A 23,883-nucleotide genomic window follows, 5' to 3' on the forward strand; every position below is an offset into this window, starting at 1 on the left:
TGACTAAGGGAGCGGAGACTAGATACATGAGACAGTATGTGACTAAGGGAGGGTAGACTCGATACCTGAGACAGTATGTGACTAAGGGAGGGGAGACTAGATACCTGAGACAGTATGTGACTAAAGGAGGGGAGACTAGATACCTGAGACAGTATATAACTAAGGGAGGGGAAACTAGATACGTGAGACAGTATATAACTAAAGGAGGGGAGACTAGATACCTGAGACAGTATGTAACTAAGGGAGGAGGGAGACTAGATACCTGAGACAGTATGTGACTAAGGGAGGGGAGACTAGATACCTGAGACAGTATATAACTAAGGGAGGGGAAACTAGATACGTGAGACAGTATATAATTAAGGGAGGAGAGACTAGATACCTGAGACAGTATGTGACTAAGGGAGGGGAGACTAGATACCTGAGACAGTATATAACTAAGGGAGGGGAGACTAGATAACTGAGACAGTATATAACTAAGGGAGGGGAGACTAGATACCTGAGACAGTATATAACTAAGGGAGGGGAGACTAGATACCTGAGACAGTATATAACTAAGGGAGGGAGACTAGATACCTGAGACAGTATGTGACTAAGGGAGGGGAGACTAGATACCTGAGACAGTATATAACTAAGGGAGGGGAGACTAGATACCTGAGACAGTATATAACTAAGGGAGGGGGGACTAGATACCTGAGACAGTATATAACTAAGGGAGGGGAGACTAGATACCTGAGACAGTATATAACTAAGGGAGGGGAGACTAGATACCTGAGACAGTATATAACTAAGGGAGGGGAGACTAGATACCTGAGACAGTATATAACTAAGGGAGGGGAGACTAGATACCTGAGACAGTATATAACTAAGGGAGGGGAGACTAGATACCTGAGACAGTATATAACTAAGGGAGGAGAGACTAGATACCTGAGACAGTATATAACTAAGGGAGGGGAGACTAGATACCTGAGACAGTATGTGACTAAGGGAGGAGCGACTAGATACCTGAGACAGTATGTGACTAAGGGAGGGGGGACTAGATACCTGAGACAGTATATAACTAAGGGAGGGGAGACTAGATACCTGAGACAGTATGTGACTAAGGGAGGAGAGACTAGATACCTGAGACAGTATATAACTAAGGGAGGGGAGACTAGATACCTGAGACAGTATATAACTAAGCGAGGGAAGACTAGATACCTGAGACAGTATGTGACTGAGGGAGGGGAGACTAGATACCTGAGACAGTATATAACTAAGGGAGGAGAGACTAGATACCTGAGACAGTATATAACTAAGGGAGGGGAGACTAGATACCTGAGATAGGATGTAACTAAGGGAGGGTAGACTAGATACCTGAGACAGCATGTAACTAAGGGAGGGGAGACTAGTTACCTGAGACAGTATATAACTAAGGGAGGGGAGACTAGATACCTGTGACATATATAACTAATGGAGGGGAGACTAGATACCTGATACAGTATGTGACTAAGGGAGGAGAGACTAGATACCTGAGACAGTATTTAACTTATGGAGGAGAGACTAGATACCTGAGACAGTATATAACTAAGGGAGAGGAGACTAGATACCTGAGACAGTATGTGACTGAGGGAGGGGAGACTAGATACCTGAGACAGTATGTGACTAAGGGAGGAGAGACTAGATACCTGAGACAGTATGTGACTAAGGGAGGAGAGACTAGATACCTGAGACAGTATGTGACTAAGGGAGGAGAGACTAGATACCTGAGACAGTATGTGACTAAGGGAGGAGAGACTAGATACCTGAGACAGTATGTGACTAAGGGAGGAGAGACTAGATACCTGAGACAGTATATAACTAAGGGAGGAGAGACTAGATACCTGAGACAGTATGTGACTAAGGGAGGAGTGACTAGATACCTGAGACAGTTTGTGACTAAGGGAGGAGAGACTAGATACCTGAGACAGTATGTGACTAAGGGAGGAGAGACTAGATACCTGAGACATTATGTGACTAAGGGAGGAGAGACTAGATACCTGAGACAGTATATAACTAAGGGAGGAGAGACTAGATACCTGAGACAGTATGTGACTAAGGGAGGAGAGACTAGATACCTGAGACAGTATGTGACTAAGGGAGGAGAGACTAGATACCTGAGACAGTATGTGACTAAGGGAGGAGGGACTAGATACCTGAGACAGTATGTGACTAAGGGAGGAGAGACTAGATACCTGAGACAGTATGTGACTAAGGGAGGAGAGACTAGATACCTGAGACAGTATGTGACTAAGGGAGGAGAGACTAGATACCTGAGACAGTATGTGACTAAGGGAGAAGAGACTAGATACCTGAGACAGTATGTGACTAAGGGAGCGGAGACTAGATACATGAGACAGTATGTGACTAAGGGAGGGTAGACTCGATACCTGAGACAGTATGTGACTAAGGGAGGGGAGACTAGATACCTGAGACAGTATGTGACTAAAGGAGGGGAGACTAGATACCTGAGACAGTATATAACTAAGGGAGGGGAGACTAGATACGTGAGACAGTATATAACTAAAGGAGGGGAGACTAGATACCTGAGACAGTATGTAACTAAGGGAGGAGGGAGACTAGATACCTGAGACAGTATGTGAGTAAGGGAGGGGAGACTAGATACCTGAGACAGTATATAACTAAGGGAGGGGAAACTAGATACGTGAGACAGTATATAATTAAGGGAGGAGAGACTCGATACCTGAGACAGTATGTGACTAAGGGAGGGGAGACTAGATACCTGAGACAGTATGTGACTAAGGGAGGAGAGACTAGATACCTGAGACAGTATGTGACTAAGGGAGGAGAGACTAGATACCTGAGACAGTATATAACTAAGGGAGGAGAGACTAGATACCTGAGACAGTATGTGACTAAGGGAGGAGTGACTAGATACCTGAGACAGTTTGTGACTAAGGGAGGAGAGACTAGATACCTGAGACAGTATGTGACTAAGGGAGGAGAGACTAGATACCTGAGACATTATGTGACTAAGGGAGGAGAGACTAGATACCTGAGACAGTATATAACTAAGGGAGGAGAGACTAGATACCTGAGACAGTATGTGACTAAGGGAGGAGAGACTAGATACCTGAGACAGTATGTGACTAAGGGAGGAGAGACTAGATACCTGAGACAGTATGTGACTAAGGGAGGAGGGACTAGATACCTGAGACAGTATGTGACTAAGGGAGGAGAGACTAGATACCTGAGACAGTATGTGACTAAGGGAGGGGAGACTAGATACCTGAGACAGTATATAACTAAGGGAGGGGAGAATAGATACCTGAGACAGTATATAACTAAGGGAGGGGAGAATAGATACCTGAGACAGTATATAACTAAGGGAGGGGAGACTAGATTCCTGAGACAGTATGTGACTAAGGGAGGGGAGAATAGATACCTGAGACAGTATATAACTAAGGGAGGGGAGACTAGATACCTGAGACAGTATATAACTAAGGGAGGGGAGACTAGATACCTGAGACAGTATGTAACTAAGGGAGGGATGACTAGATACCTGAGACAGTATGTAACTAAGGGAGGGGAGACTAGATACCTGAGACAGTATATAATTAAGGGAGGGGAGAATAGATACCTGTGACAGTATATAACTAATGGAGGGGAGACTAGATACCTGAGACAGTATGTGACTAAGGGAGGGGGAGAATAGATACCTGAGACAGTATATAACTAAGGGAGGGGAGACTAGATACCTGAGATCTGATGTAACTAAGGGAGGGTAGACTAGATACCTGAGACAGCATGTAACTAAGGGAGGGGAGACTAGTTACCTGAGACAGTATATAACTAAGGGAGGGAAGACTAGATACCTGAGACAGTATATAATTAAGGGAGGGGAGAATAGATACCTGTGACAGTATATAACTAATGGAGGGGAGACTAGATACCTGATACAGTATGTGACTAAGGGAGGGGAGAATAGATACCTGAGACAGTATATAACTAAGGGAGGGGAGACTAGATACCTGAGACAGTATATAACTAAGGGAGGGGAGACTAGATACCTGAGACAGTATATAACTAAGGGAGGGGAGACTAGATACCTGAGACAGTATGTGACTAAGGGAGGGGAGACTAGATACCTGAGACAGAATGTGACTAAGGGAGGGGAGACTAGATACATGAGACAGTATGTGACTAAGGGAGGGGAGACTAGATACCTGAGACAGTATATAATTAAGGGACGGAAGACTAGATACCTGAGACAGTATATAACTAAGGGAGGGGGGACTAGATACCTGAGACAGTATGTGACTAAGGGAGGGGAGACTAGATACCTGAGACAGTATGTAACTAAGGGAGGGGAGACTAGATACCTGAGACAGTATGTGACTAAGGGAGGGGTGACTAGTTACCTGAGACAGTATATAACTAAGGGAGGGGAGACTAGATACCTGAGACAGTATATAACTAAGGGAGGGGAGACTAGATACCTGAGACAGTATATAACTAAGGGAGGGGAGACTAGATACCTGAGACAGTATGTGACTAAGGGAGGGGAGACTAGATACCTGAGACAGAATGTGACTAAGGGAGGGGAGACTAGATACATGAGACAGTATGTGACTAAGGGAGGGGAGACTAGATACCTGAGACAGTATATAATTAAGGGACGGAAGACTAGATACCTGAGACAGTATATAACTAAGGGAGGGGAGACTAGATACCTGAGACAGTATGTGACTAAGGGACGGGAGACTAGATACCTGACACAGTATGTAACTAGGGGAGGGGAGACTAGATACCTGAGACAGTATGTGACTAAGGGAGGGGTGACTAGTTACCTGAGACAGTATATAACTAAGGGAGGGGAGACTAGATACCTGAGACAGTATATAACTAAGGGAGGGGAGACTAGATACCTGAGACAGTACATAACTAAGGGAGGGGAGACTAGTTACCTGAGACAGTATATAACTAAGGGAGGGGAGACTAGATACCTGAGACAGTATGTGACTAAGGGAGGAGAGACTAGATACCTGAGACAGTATATAACTAAGGGAGGATAGACTAGATACCTGAGACAGTATATAACTTATGGAGGAGAGACTAGATACCTGAGACAGTATATAACTAAGGGAGAGGAGACTAGATACCTGAGACAGTATGTGACTGAGGGAGGGGAGACTAGATACCTGAGACAGTATGTGACTAAGGGAGGAGAGACTAGATACCTGAGACAGTATGTGACTAAGGGAGGAGAGACTAGATACCTGAGACAGTATGTGACTAAGGGAGGAGAGACTAGATACCTGAGACAGTATGTGACTAAGGGAGGAGAGACTAGATACCTGAGACAGTATGTGACTAAGGGAGGAGAGACTAGATACCTGAGACAGTATATAACTAAGGGAGGAGAGACTAGATACCTGAGACAGTATATAACTAAGGGAGGGGGGACTAGATACCTGAGACAGTATATAACTAAGGGAGGGGAGACTAGATACCTGAGACAGTATATAACTAAGGGAGGGGAGACTAGATACCTGAGACAGTATATAACTAAGGGAGGGGAGACTAGATACCTGAGACAGTATATAACTAAGGGAGGGGAGACTAGATACCTGAGACAGTATATAACTAAGGGAGGGGAGACTAGATACCTGAGACAGTATGTGACTAAGGGAGGAGAGACTAGATACCTGAGACAGTATATAACTAAGGGAGGAGAGACTAGATACCTGAGACAGTATATAACTAAGGGAGGGGAGACTAGATACCTGAGACAGTATGTGACTAAGGGAGGAGCGACTAGATACCTGAGACAGTATGTGACTAAGGGAGGGGGGACTAGATACCTGAGACAGTATATAACTAAGGGAGGGGAGACTAGATACCTGAGACAGTATGTGACTAAGGGAGGAGAGACTAGATACCTGAGACAGTATATAACTAAGGGAGGGGAGACTAGATACCTGAGACAGTATATAACTAAGCGAGGGAAGACTAGATACCTGAGACAGTATGTGACTGAGGGAGGGGAGACTAGATACCTGAGACAGTATATAACTAAGGGAGGAGAGACTAGATACCTGAGACAGTATATAACTAAGGGAGGGAAGACTAGATACCTGAGATAGGATGTAACTAAGGGAGGGTAGACTAGATACCTGAGACAGCATGTAACTAAGGGAGGGGAGACTAGTTACCTGAGACAGTATATAACTAAGGGAGGGGAGACTAGATACCTGTGACATATATAACTAATGGAGGGGAGACTAGATACCTGATACAGTATGTGACTAAGGGAGGAGAGACTAGATACCTGAGACAGTATATAACTTATGGAGGAGAGACTAGATACCTGAGACAGTATATAACTAAGGGAGAGGAGACTAGATACCTGAGACAGTATGTGACTGAGGGAGGGGAGACTAGATACCTGAGACAGTATGTGACTAAGGGAGGAGAGACTAGATACCTGAGACAGTATGTGACTAAGGGAGGAGAGACTAGATACCTGAGACAGTATGTGACTAAGGGAGGAGAGACTAGATACCTGAGACAGTATGTGACTAAGGGAGGAGAGACTAGATACCTGAGACAGTATGTGACTAAGGGAGGAGAGACTAGATACCTGAGACAGTATATAACTAAGGGAGGAGAGACTAGATACCTGAGACAGTATGTGACTAAGGGAGGAGTGACTAGATACCTGAGACAGTTTGTGACTAAGGGAGGAGAGACTAGATACCTGAGACAGTATGTGACTAAGGGAGGAGAGACTAGATACCTGAGACATTATGTGACTAAGGGAGGAGAGACTAGATACCTGAGACAGTATATAACTAAGGGAGGAGAGACTAGATACCTGAGACAGTATGTGACTAAGGGAGCGGAGACTAGATACATGAGACAGTATGTGACTAAGGGAGGGTAGACTCGATACCTGAGACAGTATGTGACTAAGGGAGGGGAGACTAGATACCTGAGACAGTATGTGACTAAAGGAGGGGAGACTAGATACCTGAGACAGTATATAACTAAGGGAGGGGAAACTAGATACGTGAGACAGTATATAATTAAGGGAGGAGAGACTAGATACCTGAGACAGTATGTGACTAAGGGAGGGGAGACTAGATAACTGAGACAGTATATAACTAAGGGAGGGGAGACTAGATACCTGAGACAGTATATAACTAAGGGAGGGGGGACTAGATACCTGAGACAGTATATAACTAAGGGAGGGGAGACTAGATACCTGAGACAGTATATAACTAAGGGAGGGGAGACTAGATACCTGAGACAGTATATAACTAAGGGAGGGGAGACTAGATACCTGAGACAGTATATAACTAAGGGAGGGGAGACTAGATACCTGAGACAGTATATAACTAAGGGAGGGGAGACTAGATACCTGAGACAGTATATAACTAAGGGAGGAGAGACTAGATACCTGAGACAGTATATAACTAAGGGAGGGGAGACTAGATACCTGAGACAGTATGTGACTAAGGGAGGGGAGACTAGATACCTGAGACAGAATGTGACTAAGGGAGGGGAGACTAGATACATGAGACAGTATGTGACTAAGGGAGGGGAGACTAGATACCTGAGACAGTATATAATTAAGGGACGGAAGACTAGATACCTGAGACAGTATATAACTAAGGGAGGGGAGACTAGATACCTGAGACAGTATGTGACTAAGGGACGGGAGACTAGATACCTGACACAGTATGTAACTAGGGGAGGGGAGACTAGATACCTGAGACAGTATGTGACTAAGGGAGGGGTGACTAGTTACCTGAGACAGTATATAACTAAGGGAGGGGAGACTAGATACCTGAGACAGTATATAACTAAGGGAGGGGAGACTAGATACCTGAGACAGTACATAACTAAGGGAGGGGAGACTAGTTACCTGAGACAGTATATAACTAAGGGAGGGGAGACTAGATACCTGAGACAGTATGTGACTAAGGGAGGAGAGACTAGATACCTGAGACAGTATATAACTAAGGGAGGGGAGACTAGATACCTGAGACAGTATATAACTAAGGGAGGGGGGACTAGATACCTGAGACAGTATATAACTAAGGGAGGGGAGACTAGATACCTGAGACAGTATATAACTAAGGGAGGGGAGACTAGATACCTGAGACAGTATATAACTAAGGGAGGAGAGACTAGATACCTGAGACAGTATATAACTAAGGGAGGGGAGACTAGATACCTGAGACAGTATGTGACTAAGGGAGGGGAGACTAGATACCTGAGACAGAATGTGACTAAGGGAGGGGAGACTAGATACATGAGACAGTATGTGACTAAGGGAGGGGAGACTAGATACCTGAGACAGTATATAATTAAGGGACGGAAGACTAGATACCTGAGACAGTATATAACTAAGGGAGGGGAGACTAGATACCTGAGACAGTATGTGACTAAGGGACGGGAGACTAGATACCTGACACAGTATGTAACTAGGGGAGGGGAGACTAGATACCTGAGACAGTATGTGACTAAGGGAGGGGTGACTAGTTACCTGAGACAGTATATAACTAAGGGAGGGGAGACTAGATACCTGAGACAGTATATAACTAAGGGAGGGGAGACTAGATACCTGAGACAGTACATAACTAAGGGAGGGGAGACTAGTTACCTGAGACAGTATATAACTAAGGGAGGGGAGACTAGATACCTGAGACAGTATGTGACTAAGGGAGGGGAGACTAGATACCTGAGACAGTACATAACTAAGGGAGGGGAGACTAGTTACCTGAGACAGTATATAACTAAGGGAGGGGAGACTAGATACCTGAGACAGTATGTGACTAAGGGAGGAGAGACTAGATACCTGAGACAGTATATAACTAAGGGAGGATAGACTAGATACCTGAGACAGTATATAACTTATGGAGGAGAGACTAGATACCTGAGACAGTATATAACTAAGGGAGAGGAGACTAGATACCTGAGACAGTATGTGACTGAGGGAGGGGAGACTAGATACCTGAGACAGTATGTGACTAAGGGAGGAGAGACTAGATACCTGAGACAGTATATGACTAAGGGAGGAGAGACTAGATACCTGAGACAGTATGTGACTAAGGGAGGAGAGACTAGATACCTGAGACAGTATGTGACTAAGGGAGGAGAGACTAGATACCTGAGACAGTATGTGACTAAGGGAGGAGAGACTAGATACCTGAGACAGTATATAACTAAGGGAGGAGAGACTAGATACCTGAGACAGTATGTGACTAAGGGAGGAGTGACTAGATACCTGAGACAGTATGTGACTAAGGGAGGAGAGACTAGATACCTGAGACAGTATGTGACTAAGGGAGGAGAGACTAGATACCTGAGACAGTATGTGACTAAGGGAGGAGAGACTAGATACCTGAGACAGTATATAACTAAGGGAGGAGAGACTAGATACCTGAGACAGTATGTGACTAAGGGAGGAGAGACTAGATACCTGAGACAGTATGTGACTAAGGGAGGAGAGACTAGATACCTGAGACAGTATGTGACTAAGGGAGGAGAGACTAGATACCTGAGACAGTATGTGACTAAGGGAGGAGAGACTAGATACCTGAGACAGTATGTGACTAAGGGAGGAGAGACTAGATACCTGAGACAGTATGTGACTAAGGGAGGAGAGACTAGATACCTGAGACAGTATGTGACTAAGGGAGAAGAGACTAGATACCTGAGACAGTATGTGACTAAGGGAGCGGAGACTAGATACATGAGACAGTATGTGACTAAGGGAGGGTAGACTCGATACCTGAGACAGTATGTGACTAAGGGAGGGGAGACTAGATACCTGAGACAGTATGTGACTAAAGGAGGGGAGACTAGATACCTGAGACAGTATATAACTAAGGGAGGGGAAACTAGATACGTGAGACAGTATATAACTAAAGGAGGGGAGACTAGATACCTGAGACAGTATGTAACTAAGGGAGGAGGGAGACTAGATACCTGAGACAGTATGTGACTAAGGGAGGGGAGACTAGATACCTGAGACAGTATATAACTAAGGGAGGGGAAACTAGATACGTGAGACAGTATATAATTAAGGGAGGAGAGACTAGATACCTGAGACAGTATGTGACTAAGGGAGGGGAGACTAGATACCTGAGACAGTATATAACTAAGGGAGGGGAGACTAGATAACTGAGACAGTATGTGACTAAGGGAGGAGAGACTAGATACCTGAGACAGTATGTGACTAAGGGAGGGGAGACTAGATACCTGAGACAGTATATAACTAAGGGAGGGGAGACTAGATACCTGAGACAGTATATAACTAAGGGAGGGAGACTAGATACCTGAGACAGTATGTGACTAAGGGAGGGGAGACTAGATACCTGAGACAGTATATAACTAAGGGAGGGGAGACTAGATACCTGAGACAGTATATAACTAAGGGAGGGGGGACTAGATACCTGAGACAGTATATAACTAAGGGAGGGGAGACTAGATACCTGAGACAGTATATAACTAAGGGAGGGGAGACTAGATACCTGAGACAGTATATAACTAAGGGAGGGGAGACTAGATACCTGAGACAGTATATAACTAAGGGAGGGGAGACTAGATACCTGAGACAGTATATAACTAAGGGAGGGGAGACTAGATACCTGAGACAGTATATAACTAAGGGAGGAGAGACTAGATACCTGAGACAGTATATAACTAAGGGAGGGGAGACTAGATACCTGAGACAGTATGTGACTAAGGGAGGAGCGACTAGATACCTGAGACAGTATGTGACTAAGGGAGGGGGGACTAGATACCTGAGACAGTATATAACTAAGGGAGGGGAGACTAGATACCTGAGACAGTATGTGACTAAGGGAGGAGAGACTAGATACCTGAGACAGTATATAACTAAGGGAGGGGAGACTAGATACCTGAGACAGTATATAACTAAGCGAGGGAAGACTAGATACCTGAGACAGTATGTGACTGAGGGAGGGGAGACTAGATACCTGAGACAGTATATAACTAAGGGAGGAGAGACTAGATACCTGAGACAGTATATAACTAAGGGAGGGGAGACTAGATACCTGAGATAGGATGTAACTAAGGGAGGGTAGACTAGATACCTGAGACAGCATGTAACTAAGGGAGGGGAGACTAGTTACCTGAGACAGTATATAACTAATGGAGGGGAGACTAGATACCTGATACAGTATGTGACTAAGGGAGGGGAGACTAGATACCTGAGACAGTATATAACTTATGGAGGAGAGACTAGATACCTGAGACAGTATATAACTAAGGGAGAGGAGACTAGATACCTGAGACAGTATGTGACTGAGGGAGGGGAGACTAGATACCTGAGACAGTATGTGACTAAGGGAGGAGAGACTAGATACCTGAGACAGTATGTGACTAAGGGAGGAGAGACTAGATACCTGAGACAGTATGTGACTAAGGGAGGAGAGACTAGATACCTGAGACAGTATGTGACTAAGGGAGGAGAGACTAGATACCTGAGACAGTATGTGACTAAGGGAGGAGAGACTAGATACCTGAGACAGTATATAACTAAGGGAGGAGAGACTAGATACCTGAGACAGTATGTGACTAAGGGAGGAGTGACTAGATACCTGAGACAGTTTGTGACTAAGGGAGGAGAGACTAGATACCTGAGACAGTATGTGACTAAGGGAGGAGAGACTAGATACCTGAGACATTATGTGACTAAGGGAGGAGAGACTAGATACCTGAGACAGTATATAACTAAGGGAGGAGAGACTAGATACCTGAGACAGTATGTGACTAAGGGAGGAGAGACTAGATACCTGAGACAGTATGTGACTAAGGGAGGAGAGACTAGATACCTGAGACAGTATGTGACTAAGGGAGGAGGGACTAGATACCTGAGACAGTATGTGACTAAGGGAGGAGAGACTAGATACCTGAGACAGTATGTGACTAAGGGAGCGGAGACTAGATACATGAGACAGTATGTGACTAAGGGAGGGTAGACTCGATACCTGAGACAGTATGTGACTAAGGGAGGGGAGACTAGATACCTGAGACAGTATGTGACTAAAGGAGGGGAGACTAGATACCTGAGACAGTATATAACTAAGGGAGGGGAAACTAGATACGTGAGACAGTATATAACTAAAGGAGGGGAGACTAGATACCTGAGACAGTATGTAACTAAGGGAGGAGGGAGACTAGATACCTGAGACAGTATGTGACTAAGGGAGGGGAGACTAGATACCTGAGACAGTATATAACTAAGGGAGGGGAAACTAGATACGTGAGACAGTATATAATTAAGGGAGGAGAGACTAGATACCTGAGACAGTATGTGACTAAGGGAGGGGAGACTAGATAACTGAGACAGTATATAACTAAGGGAGGGGAGACTAGATACCTGAGACAGTATATAACTAAGGGAGGGGAGACTAGATACCTGAGACAGTATATAACTAAGGGAGGGGAGACTAGATACCTGAGACAGTATATAACTAAGGGAGGGGAGACTAGATACCTGAGACAGTATATAACTAAGGGAGGGGAGACTAGATACCTGAGACAGTATATAACTAAGGGAGGGGAGACTAGATACCTGAGACAGTATATAACTAAGGGAGGGGAGACTAGATACCTGAGACAGTATATAACTAAGGGAGGGGAGACTAGATACCTGAGACAGTATATAACTAAGGGAGGGGAGACTAGATACCTGAGACAGTATGTGACTAAGGGAGGAGCGACTAGATACCTGAGACAGTATGTGACTAAGGGAGGGGGGACTAGATACCTGAGACAGTATATAACTAAGGGAGGGGAGACTAGATACCTGAGACAGTATGTGACTAAGGGAGGAGAGACTAGATACCTGAGACAGTATATAACTAAGGGAGGGGAGACTAGATACCTGAGACAGTATATAACTAAGCGAGGGAAGACTAGATACCTGAGACAGTATGTGACTGAGGGAGGGGAGACTAGATACCTGAGACAGTATATAACTAAGGGAGGAGAGACTAGATACCTGAGACAGTATATAACTAAGGGAGGGGAGACTAGATACCTGAGATAGGATGTAACTAAGGGAGGGTAGACTAGATACCTGAGACAGCATGTAACTAAGGGAGGGGAGACTAGTTACCTGAGACAGTATATAACTAAGGGAGGGGAGACTAGATACCTGTGACATATATAACTAATGGAGGGGAGACTAGATACCTGATACAGTATGTGACTAAGGGAGGAGAGACTAGATACCTGAGACAGTATATAACTTATGGAGGAGAGACTAGATACCTGAGACAGTATATAACTAAGGGAGAGGAGACTAGATACCTGAGACAGTATGTGACTGAGGGAGGGGAGACTAGATACCTGAGACAGTATGTGACTAAGGGAGGAGAGACTAGATACCTGAGACAGTATGTGACTAAGGGAGGAGAGACTAGATACCTGAGACAGTATGTGACTAAGGGAGGAGAGACTAGATACCTGAGACAGTATGTGACTAAGGGAGGAGAGACTAGATACCTGAGACAGTATGTGACTAAGGGAGGAGAGACTAGATACCTGAGACAGTATATAACTAAGGGAGGAGAGACTAGATACCTGAGACAGTATGTGACTAAGGGAGGAGTGACTAGATACCTGAGACAGTTTGTGACTAAGGGAGGAGAGACTAGATACCTGAGACAGTATGTGACTAAGGGAGGAGAGACTAGATACCTGAGACATTATGTGACTAAGGGAGGAGAGACTAGATACCTGAGACAGTATATAACTAAGGGAGGAGAGACTAGATACCTGAGACAGTATGTGACTAAGGGAGGAGAGACTAGATACCTGAGACAGTATGTGACTAAGGGAGGAGAGACTAGATACCTGAGACAGTATGTGACTAAGGGAGGAGGGACTAGATACCTGAGACAGTATGTGACTAAGGGAGGAGAGACTAGATACCTGAGACAGTATGTGACTAAGGGAGCGGAGACTAGATACATGAGACAGTATGTGACTAAGGGAGGGTAGACTCGATACCTGAGACAGTATGTGACTAAGGGAGGGGAGACTAGATACCTGAGACAGTATATAACTAAGGGAGGGGTAACTAGATACGTGAGACAGTATATAACTAAAGGAGGGGAGACTAGATACCTGAGACAGTATGTAACTAAGGGAGGAGGGAGACTAGATACCTGAGACAGTATGTGACTAAGGGAGGGGAGACTAGATACCTGAGACAGTATATAACTAAGGGAGGGGAAACTAGATACGTGAGACAGTATATAATTAAGGGAGGAGAGACTAGATACCTGAGACAGTATGTGACTAAGGGAGGGGAGACTAGATACCTGAGACAGTATATAACTAAGGGAGGGGAGACTAGATACCTGAGACAGTATATAACTAAGGGAGGGGAGACTAGATACCTGAGACAGTATATAACTAAGGGAGGGGAGACTAGATACCTGAGACAGTATATAACTAAGGGAGGGGAGACTAGATACCTGAGACAGTATATAACTAAGGGAGGGGAGACTAGATACCTGAGACAGTATATAACTAAGGGAGGGGAGACTAGATACCTGAGACAGTATATAACTAAGGGAGGGGAGACTAGATACCTGAGACAGTATATAACTAAGGGAGGAGAGACTAGATACCTGAGACAGTATATAACTAAGGGAGGGGAGACTAGATACCTGAGACAGTATGTGACTAAGGGAGGAGCGACTAGATACCTGAGACAGTATGTGACTAAGGGAGGGGGGACTAGATACCTGAGACAGTATATAACTAAGGGAGGGGAGACTAGATACCTGAGACAGTATGTGACTAAGGGAGGAGAGACTAGATACCTGAGACAGTATATAACTAAGGGAGGGGAGACTAGATACCTGAGACAGTATATAACTAAGCGAGGGAAGACTAGATACCTGAGACAGTATGTGACTGAGGGAGGGGAGACTAGATACCTGAGACAGTATATAACTAAGGGAGGAGAGACTAGATACCTGAGACAGTATATAACTAAGGGAGGGGAGACTAGATACCTGAGATAGGATGTAACTAAGGGAGGGTAGACTAGATACCTGAGACAGCATGTAACTAAGGGAGGGGAGACTAGTTACCTGAGACAGTATATAACTAAGGGAGGGGAGACTAGATACCTGTGACATATATAACTAATGGAGGGGAGACTAGATACCTGATACAGTATGTGACTAAGGGAGGAGAGACTAGATACCTGAGACAGTATATAACTTATGGAGGAGAGACTAGATACCTGAGACAGTATATAACTAAGGGAGAGGAGACTAGATACCTGAGACAGTATGTGACTGAGGGAGGGGAGACTAGATACCTGAGACAGTATGTGACTAAGGGAGGAGAGACTAGATACCTGAGACAGTATGTGACTAAGGGAGGAGAGACTAGATACCTGAGACAGTATGTGACTAAGGGAGGAGAGACTAGATACCTGAGACAGTATGTGACTAAGGGAGGAGAGACTAGATACCTGAGACAGTATGTGACTAAGGGAGGAGAGACTAGATACCTGAGACAGTATATAACTAAGGGAGGAGAGACTAGATACCTGAGACAGTATGTGACTAAGGGAGGAGTGACTAGATACCTGAGACAGTATGTGACTAAGGGAGGAGAGACTAGATACCTGAGACAGTATGTGACTAAGGGAGGAGAGACTAGATACCTGAGACAGTATGTGACTAAGGGAGGAGAGACTAGATACCTGAGACAGTATATAACTAAGGGAGGAGAGACTAGATACCTGAGACAGTATGTGACTAAGGGAGGAGAGACTAGATACCTGAGACAGTATGTGACTAAGGGAGGAGAGACTAGATACCTGAGACAGTATGTGACTAAGGGAGGAGGGACTAGATACCTGAGACAGTATGTGACTAAGGGAGGAGAGACTAGATACCTGAGACAGTATGTGACTAAGGGAGGGGAGACTAGATACGTGAGACAGTATATAACTAAAGGAGGGGAGACTAGATACCTGAGACAGTATGTAACTAAGGGAGGAGGGAGACTAGATACCTGAGACAGTATGTGAGTAAGGGAGGGGAGACTAGATACCTGAGACAGTATATAACTAAGGGAGGGGAAACTAGATACGTGAGACAGTATATAATTAAGGGAGGAGAGACTCGATACCTGAGACAGTATGTGACTAAGGGAGGGGAGACTAGATACCTGAGACAGTATGTGACTAAGGGAGGAGAGACTAGATACCTGAGACAGTATGTGACTAAGGGAGGAGAGACTAGATACCTGAGACAGTATATAACTAAGGGAGGAGAGACTAGATACCTGAGACAGTATGTGACTAAGGGAGGAGTGACTAGATACCTGAGACAGTTTGTGACTAAGGGAGGAGAGACTAGATACCTGAGACAGTATGTGACTAAGGGAGGAGAGACTAGATACCTGAGACATTATGTGACTAAGGGAGGAGAGACTAGATACCTGAGACAGTATATAACTAAGGGAGGAGAGACTAGATACCTGAGACAGTATGTGACTAAGGGAGGAGAGACTAGATACCTGAGACAGTATGTGACTAAGGGAGGAGAGACTAGATACCTGAGACAGTATGTGACTAAGGGAGGAGGGACTAGATACCTGAGACAGTATGTGACTAAGGGAGGAGAGACTAGATACCTGAGACAGTATGTGACTAAGGGAGGAGAGACTAGATACCTGAGACAGTATGTGACTAAGGGAGGAGAGACTAGATACCTGAGACAGTATGTGACTAAGGGAGAAGAGACTAGATACCTGAGACAGTATGTGACTAAGGGAGCGGAGACTAGATACATGAGACAGTATGTGACTAAGGGAGGGTAGACTCGATACCTGAGACAGTATGTGACTAAGGGAGGGGAGACTAGATACCTGAGACAGTATGTGACTAAAGGAGGGGAGACTAGATACCTGAGACAGTATATAACTAAGGGAGGGGAGACTAGATACGTGAGACAGTATATAACTAAAGGAGGGGAGACTAGATACCTGAGACAGTATGTAACTAAGGGAGGAGGGAGACTAGATACCTGAGACAGTATGTGAGTAAGGGAGGGGAGACTAGATACCTGAGACAGTATATAACTAAGGGAGGGGAAACTAGATACGTGAGACAGTATATAATTAAGGGAGGAGAGACTAGATACCTGAGACAGTATGTGACTAAGGGAGGGGAGACTAGATACCTGAGACAGTATATAACTAAGGGAGGGGAGACTAGATACCTGAGACAGTATATAACTAAGGGAGGGGAGACTAGATACCTGAGACAGTATATAACTAAGGGAGGGGAGACTAGATACCTGAGACAGTATATAACTAAGGGAGGGAGACTAGATACCTGAGACAGTACGTGACTAAGGGAGGGGAGACTAGATACCTGAGACAGTATATAACTAAGGGAGGGGAGACTAGATACCTGAGACAGTATATAACTAAGGGAGGGGGGACTAGATACCTGAGACAGTATATAACTAAGGGAGGGGAGACTAGATACCTGAGACAGTATATAACTAAGGGAGGGGAGACTAGATACCTGAGACAGTATATAACTAAGGGAGGGGAGACTAGATACCTGAGACAGTATATAACTAAGGGAGAGGAGACTAGATACCTGAGACAGTATATAACTAAGGGAGGGGAGACTAGATACCTGAGACAGTATGTGACTAAGGGAGGGGAGACTAGATACCTGAGACAGTATATAACTAAGGGAGGGGAGACTCGTTACCTGAGACAGTATATAACTAAGGGAGGGGAGACTAGATACCTGAGACAGTATATAACTAAGGGAGGGGAGACTAGATACCTGAGACAGTATGTGACTAAGGGAGGAGAGACTAGATACCTGAGACAGTATGTGACTAAGGGAGGGGGGACTAGATACCTGAGACAGTATATAACTAAGGGAGGGGAGACTAGATACCTGAGACAGTATGTGACTAAGGGAGGAGAGACTAGATACCTGAGACAGTATGTGACTAAGGGAGGAGAGACTAGATACCTGAGACAGTATGTGACTAAGGGAGAAGAGACTAGATACCTGAGACAGTATGTGACTAAGGGAGCGGAGACTAGATACATGAGACAGTATGTGACTAAGGGAGGGTAGACTCGATACCTGAGACAGTATGTGACTAAGGGAGGGGAGACTAGATACCTGAGACAGTATGTGACTAAAGGAGGGGAGACTAGATACCTGAGACAGTATATAACTAAGGGAGGGGAGACTAGATACGTGAGACAGTATATAACTAAGGGAGGAGAGACTAGATACCTGAGACAGTATGTGACTAAGGGAGGGGAGACTAGATACCTGAGACAGTATATAACTAAGGGAGGGGAGACTAGATACCTGAGACAGTATATAACTAAGGGAGGGGAGACTAGATACCTGAGACAGTATGTAACTAAGGGAGGGGAGACTAGATACCTGAGACAGTATGTGACTAAGGGAGGGGAGACTAGATACCTGAGACAGTATATAACTAAGGGAGGGGAGACTAGATACCTGAGACAGTATATAACTAAGGGAGGGGAGACTAGATACCTGAGACAGTATATAACTAAGGGAGGGGAGACTAGATACCTGAGACAGTATATAACTAAGGGAGGGGAGACTAGATACCTGAGACAGTATGTGACTAAGGGAGGGGATGACTAGATACCTGAGACAGTATATAACTAAGGGAGGGGAGACTAGATACCTGAGACAGTATATAACTAAGGGAGGAGAGACTAGATACCTGAGACAGTATGTGACTAAGGGAGGGGAGACTAGATACCTGAGACAGTATATAACTAAGGGAGGGGAGACTAGATACCTGAGACAGTATATAACTAAGGGAGGGGAGACTAGATACCTGAGACAGTATGTAACTAAGGGAGGGGAGACTAGATACCTGAGACAGTATGTGACTAAGGGAGGGGAGACTAGATACCTGAGACAGTATATAACTAAGGGAGGGGAGACTAGATACCTGAGACAGTATATAACTAAGGGAGGGGAGACTAGATACCTGAGACAGTATATAACTAAGGGAGGGGAGACTAGATACCTGAGACAGTATATAACTAAGGGAGGGGAGACTAGATACCTGAGACAGTATATAACTAAGGGAGGGGAGACTAGATACCTGAGACAGTATATAACTAAGGGAGGGGAGACTAGATACCTGAGACAGTATATAACTAAGGGAGGGGAGACTAGATACCTGAGACAGTATATAACTAAGGGAGGGGAGACTAGATACCTGAGACAGTATATAACTAAGGGAGGGGAGACTAGATACCTGAGACAGTATGTGACTAAGGGAGGGGAGACTAGATACCTGAGACAGTATATAACTAAGGGAGGGGAGACTAGATACCTGAGACAGTATATAACTAAGGGAGGGGAGACTAGATACCTGAGACAGTATGTGACTAAGGGAGGAGCGACTAGATACCTGAGACAGTATGTGACTAAGGGAGGGGAGACTAGATACCTGAGACAGTATATAACTAAGGGAGGGGAGACTAGATACCTGAGACAGTATGTGACTAAGGGAGGAGAGACTAGATACCTGAGACAGTATATAACTAAGGGAGGGGAGACTAGATACCTGAGACAGTATATAACTAAGCGAGGGGAGACTAGATACCTGAGACAGTATGTGACTAAGGGAGGGGAGACTAGATACCTGAGACAGTATATAACTAAGGGAGGGGAGACTAGATACCTGAGACAGTATATAACTAAGGGAGGGGAGAATAGATACCTGAGACAGTATATAACTAAGGGAGGGGAGAATAGATACCTGAGACAGTATATAACTAAGGGAGGGGAGACTAGATTCCTGAGACAGTATGTGACTAAGGGAGGGGGAAATAGATACCTGAGACAGTATATAACTAAGGGAGGGGAGACTAGATACCTGAGACAGTATGTAACTAAGGGAGGGGAGACTAGATACCTGAGACAGTATGTAACTAAGGGAGGGGAGACTAGATACCTGAGACAGTATGTAACTAAGGGAGGGGAGACTAGATACCTGAGACAGTATATAACTAAGGGAGGGGAGACTAGATACCTGAGACAGTATGTGACTAAGGGAGGGGAGACTAGATACCTGAGACAGTATATAACTAAGGGAGGGGAGACTAGATACCTGAGACAGTACGTGACTAAGGGAGGGGAGACTAGATACCTGAGACAGTATGTGACTAAGGGAGGGGAGACTAGATACCTGAGACAGTATGTGACTAAGGGAGGGGAGACTAGATACCTGAGACAGTATGTGACTAAGGGAGGGGAGACTAGATACCTGAGACAGTATATAACTAAGGGAGGGGAGACTAGATACCTGAGACAGTATATAACTAAGGGAGGGGAGACTAGATACCTGAGACAGTATATCACTAAGGGAGGGGAGACTAGATACCTGAGACAGTACTTGACTAAGGGAGGGGAGACTAGATACCTGAGACAGTATATAACTAAGGGAGGGGAGACTAGATACCTGAGACAGTATGTAACTAAGGGAGGGGTGACTAGATACCTGAGACAGTATATAACTAAGGGAGGAGAGGACTAGATACCTGAGACAGTATGTGACTAAGGGAGGGGAGACTAGATACCTGAGACAGTACGTGACTAATGGAGGGGAGACTAGATACCTGAGACAGTATGTGACTAAGGGAGGGGAGACTAGATACCTGAGACAGTATATAACTAAGGGAGGGGAGACTAGATACCTGAGACAGTACGTGACTAAGGGAGGGAGAGACTAGATACCTGAGACAGTATATAACTAAGGGAGGGGAGACTAGATACCTGAGACAGTATATAACTAAGGGAGGGAGACTAGATACCTGAGACAGTATGTGACTAAGGGAGGGAGGACTAGATACCTGAGACAGTATATAACTAAGGGAGGGGAGACTAGATACCTGAGACAGTATATAACTAAGGGAGGGGAGACTAGATACCTGAGACAGTATGTGACTAAGGGAGGGGAGACTAGATACCTGAGACAGTATATAACTAAGGGAGGGGAGACTAGATACCTGAGACAGTATATAACTAAGGGAGGGGAGACTAGATACCTGAAACGGTGAGACAGTGGATGAAAGGAGCTTGGCGTTGCCATCTGTCTATGTAGTAATTACTGCTCCGGGACTCTGCTGGGGCATTACAGGTTCACTCTGCTCTGCTCACACACACACACACTCTCTCGCTCTTTCCAAACACACACACACATACACGACAGTAGGTATTATCTGAGATTTTCATGCTAGCTAACTCCTGCCAGTTTTTCCCATCATCCCTGGGATTCGAACGGGTTTAGTGACCCGCCTCATAGTGTTCTGCTTCCTGTCCACATCGGTGCCAAGGCTGCTTCCAGGGGGGTGTGTGTGTGTGTGTGTGTGTGTGTGTGTGTGTGTGTGTGTGTGTGTGTGTGTGTGTGTGTGTGTGTGTGTGTGTGTGTGTATGTGTATGTGTATGTGTGTGTGTGTGTGTGTGTGTGTGTGTGTGTGTGTGTGTGTGTGTGTGTGTGTGTGTGTGCATGTGTGCGTGCGTGCGTGTTTGACCTGGCCAGACCTTGGTTGGACAGTACCATCTGTTTCTCTGGACAAAGAGGAATAATCTTTCAATCCAATATACTCCATACCCTGTAACAGCCCTACAGTCAATATTATAGGAGATACTCTGTATAATGAGATATACTGCTGAACAGAGATATACTGCTGAACAGAGATATACTACTGAACAGAGATATACTGCTGAACAGAGATATATGAAGTTCATTTTACTGCTTGTACATATAATCTTAAAATGCTGATGGATACAAGATGTCCCTGTTTCTTTCTGTGAGCTTTATCTTCAGTTGTTATATCAAGGCCAAAGAATGAACAGCACGAGCCTGTTAAACAGTAACATGCTATGATATATTGGTTATTTTAACAAGCACTCCTCCACAGTCAGTAACAGATATAACACTTTGTTTCTAGGGTTTCAGTTCTCCTGCACAACACCTCTAATTAAATACAAATAAACAGTGAAGAGATACTTGTCCATATGCAGCCTCTCACTCCTACACTCAGACATATTCTCCCAGACAGACCCTAACCCATCCAGGCAGGCAGACCTGATCTAACAGACAGACCCTAACCCATCCAGGCAGGCAGACCTGATCTAACAGACAGACCCTAACCCATCCAGGCAGGCAGACCTGATCTAACAGACAGACCCTAACCCATCCAGGCAGGCAGACCTGATCTAACAGACAGACCCTAACCCATCCAGGCAGGCAGACATTTCTGTTCACACACTGACACAGGGACTATAATCATTTACACGGATACACCAGCACCTCTTACACGTGATATGCAATATCCCACTGTCTGATCTGGCCATAATGTGTTTTTAGATAGATGATGGTGTGTGTGTGTGTGTGTGTGTGTGTGTGTGTGTGTGTGTGTGTGTGTGTGTGTGTGTGTGTGTGTGTGTGTGTGTGTGTGTGTGTGTGTGTGTGTGTGTGTGTGTGTGTGTGTGTGGAATAACAACGTTGTAGTGCTCTATGGTGCTCCTAGTGTCTAATTGGTTTGGTGTTGTGTGAGAACAAGTTCCCTGTGTGATCTGGTGTTGTCTCCTCTGTGGACCATTATCTGACTCCAGGTCATTAATCTCCATGAAGGGAGAAGGGTGGAGAACAGGGAGGGTATGCTGGAGAGAAACTACCTCCTCACACCACCACCACATGTATTATATCATCACTATCTAATACTGTACCACCACCACATGTATTATATCATCACTATCTAATACTAAACCACCACCACATGTATTATATCGACACTATCTAATACTAAACCACCACCACATGTATTATATCATCACTATCTAATACTGTACCACCACCACATGTATTATATCATCACTATCTAATACTAAACCACCACCACATGTATTATATCATCACTACCTAATACTAAACCACCACCACATGTATTATATCATCACTATCTAATACTAAACCACCACCACATGAATTATAGAAAACACTATCTAATACTAAACCACCACCACATGTATTATATCATCACTATCTAATACTGTACCACTACCACCACATGTATTATATCATCACTATCTAATACTGTACCACCACCACATGTATTATATCAACACTATCTAATACTAAACCTGCACCACATGTATTATATCATCACTATCTAATACTGTACCACTACCACCACATGTATTATATCATCACTATCTAATACTGTACCACCACCACATGTATTATATCAACACTATCTAATACTAAACCTGCACCACATGTATTATATCAACACTATCTAATACTAAACCATCACCACATGTATTATATCATCACTATCTAATACTAAACCACCACCACATGTATTATATCATCACTATCTAATACTGTACCACCATCACATGTATTATATCATCACTATCTAATACTAAACCACCACCACAAGTATTATGTTATAACTATCTTATACTGTTTCACCATCACATGTATTATACCATCACTATCTAATACTGTACCACCACCAAAAGTATTATGTTATAACTATCTTATACTGTTTCACCATCACATGTATTATACCATCACTATCTAATACTGTACCACCATCACATGTATTATATCATCACTATCTAATACTGTACCACCACCACATGTATTATATCATCACTATCTAATACTGTACCACTACCACCACATGTATTAAATCAAAACTATCTAATACTGTACCACCAACACCACCACAGTTATTATATCATCACTATCTAATACTGTACCACCACCACCACATGTATAA

This window comes from Salmo salar, chromosome 26, assembly GCF_965601325.2.
Source record: "Salmo salar chromosome 26, fSalSal1, whole genome shotgun sequence".
Lineage (NCBI taxonomy): Eukaryota > Metazoa > Chordata > Actinopteri > Salmoniformes > Salmonidae > Salmo > Salmo salar.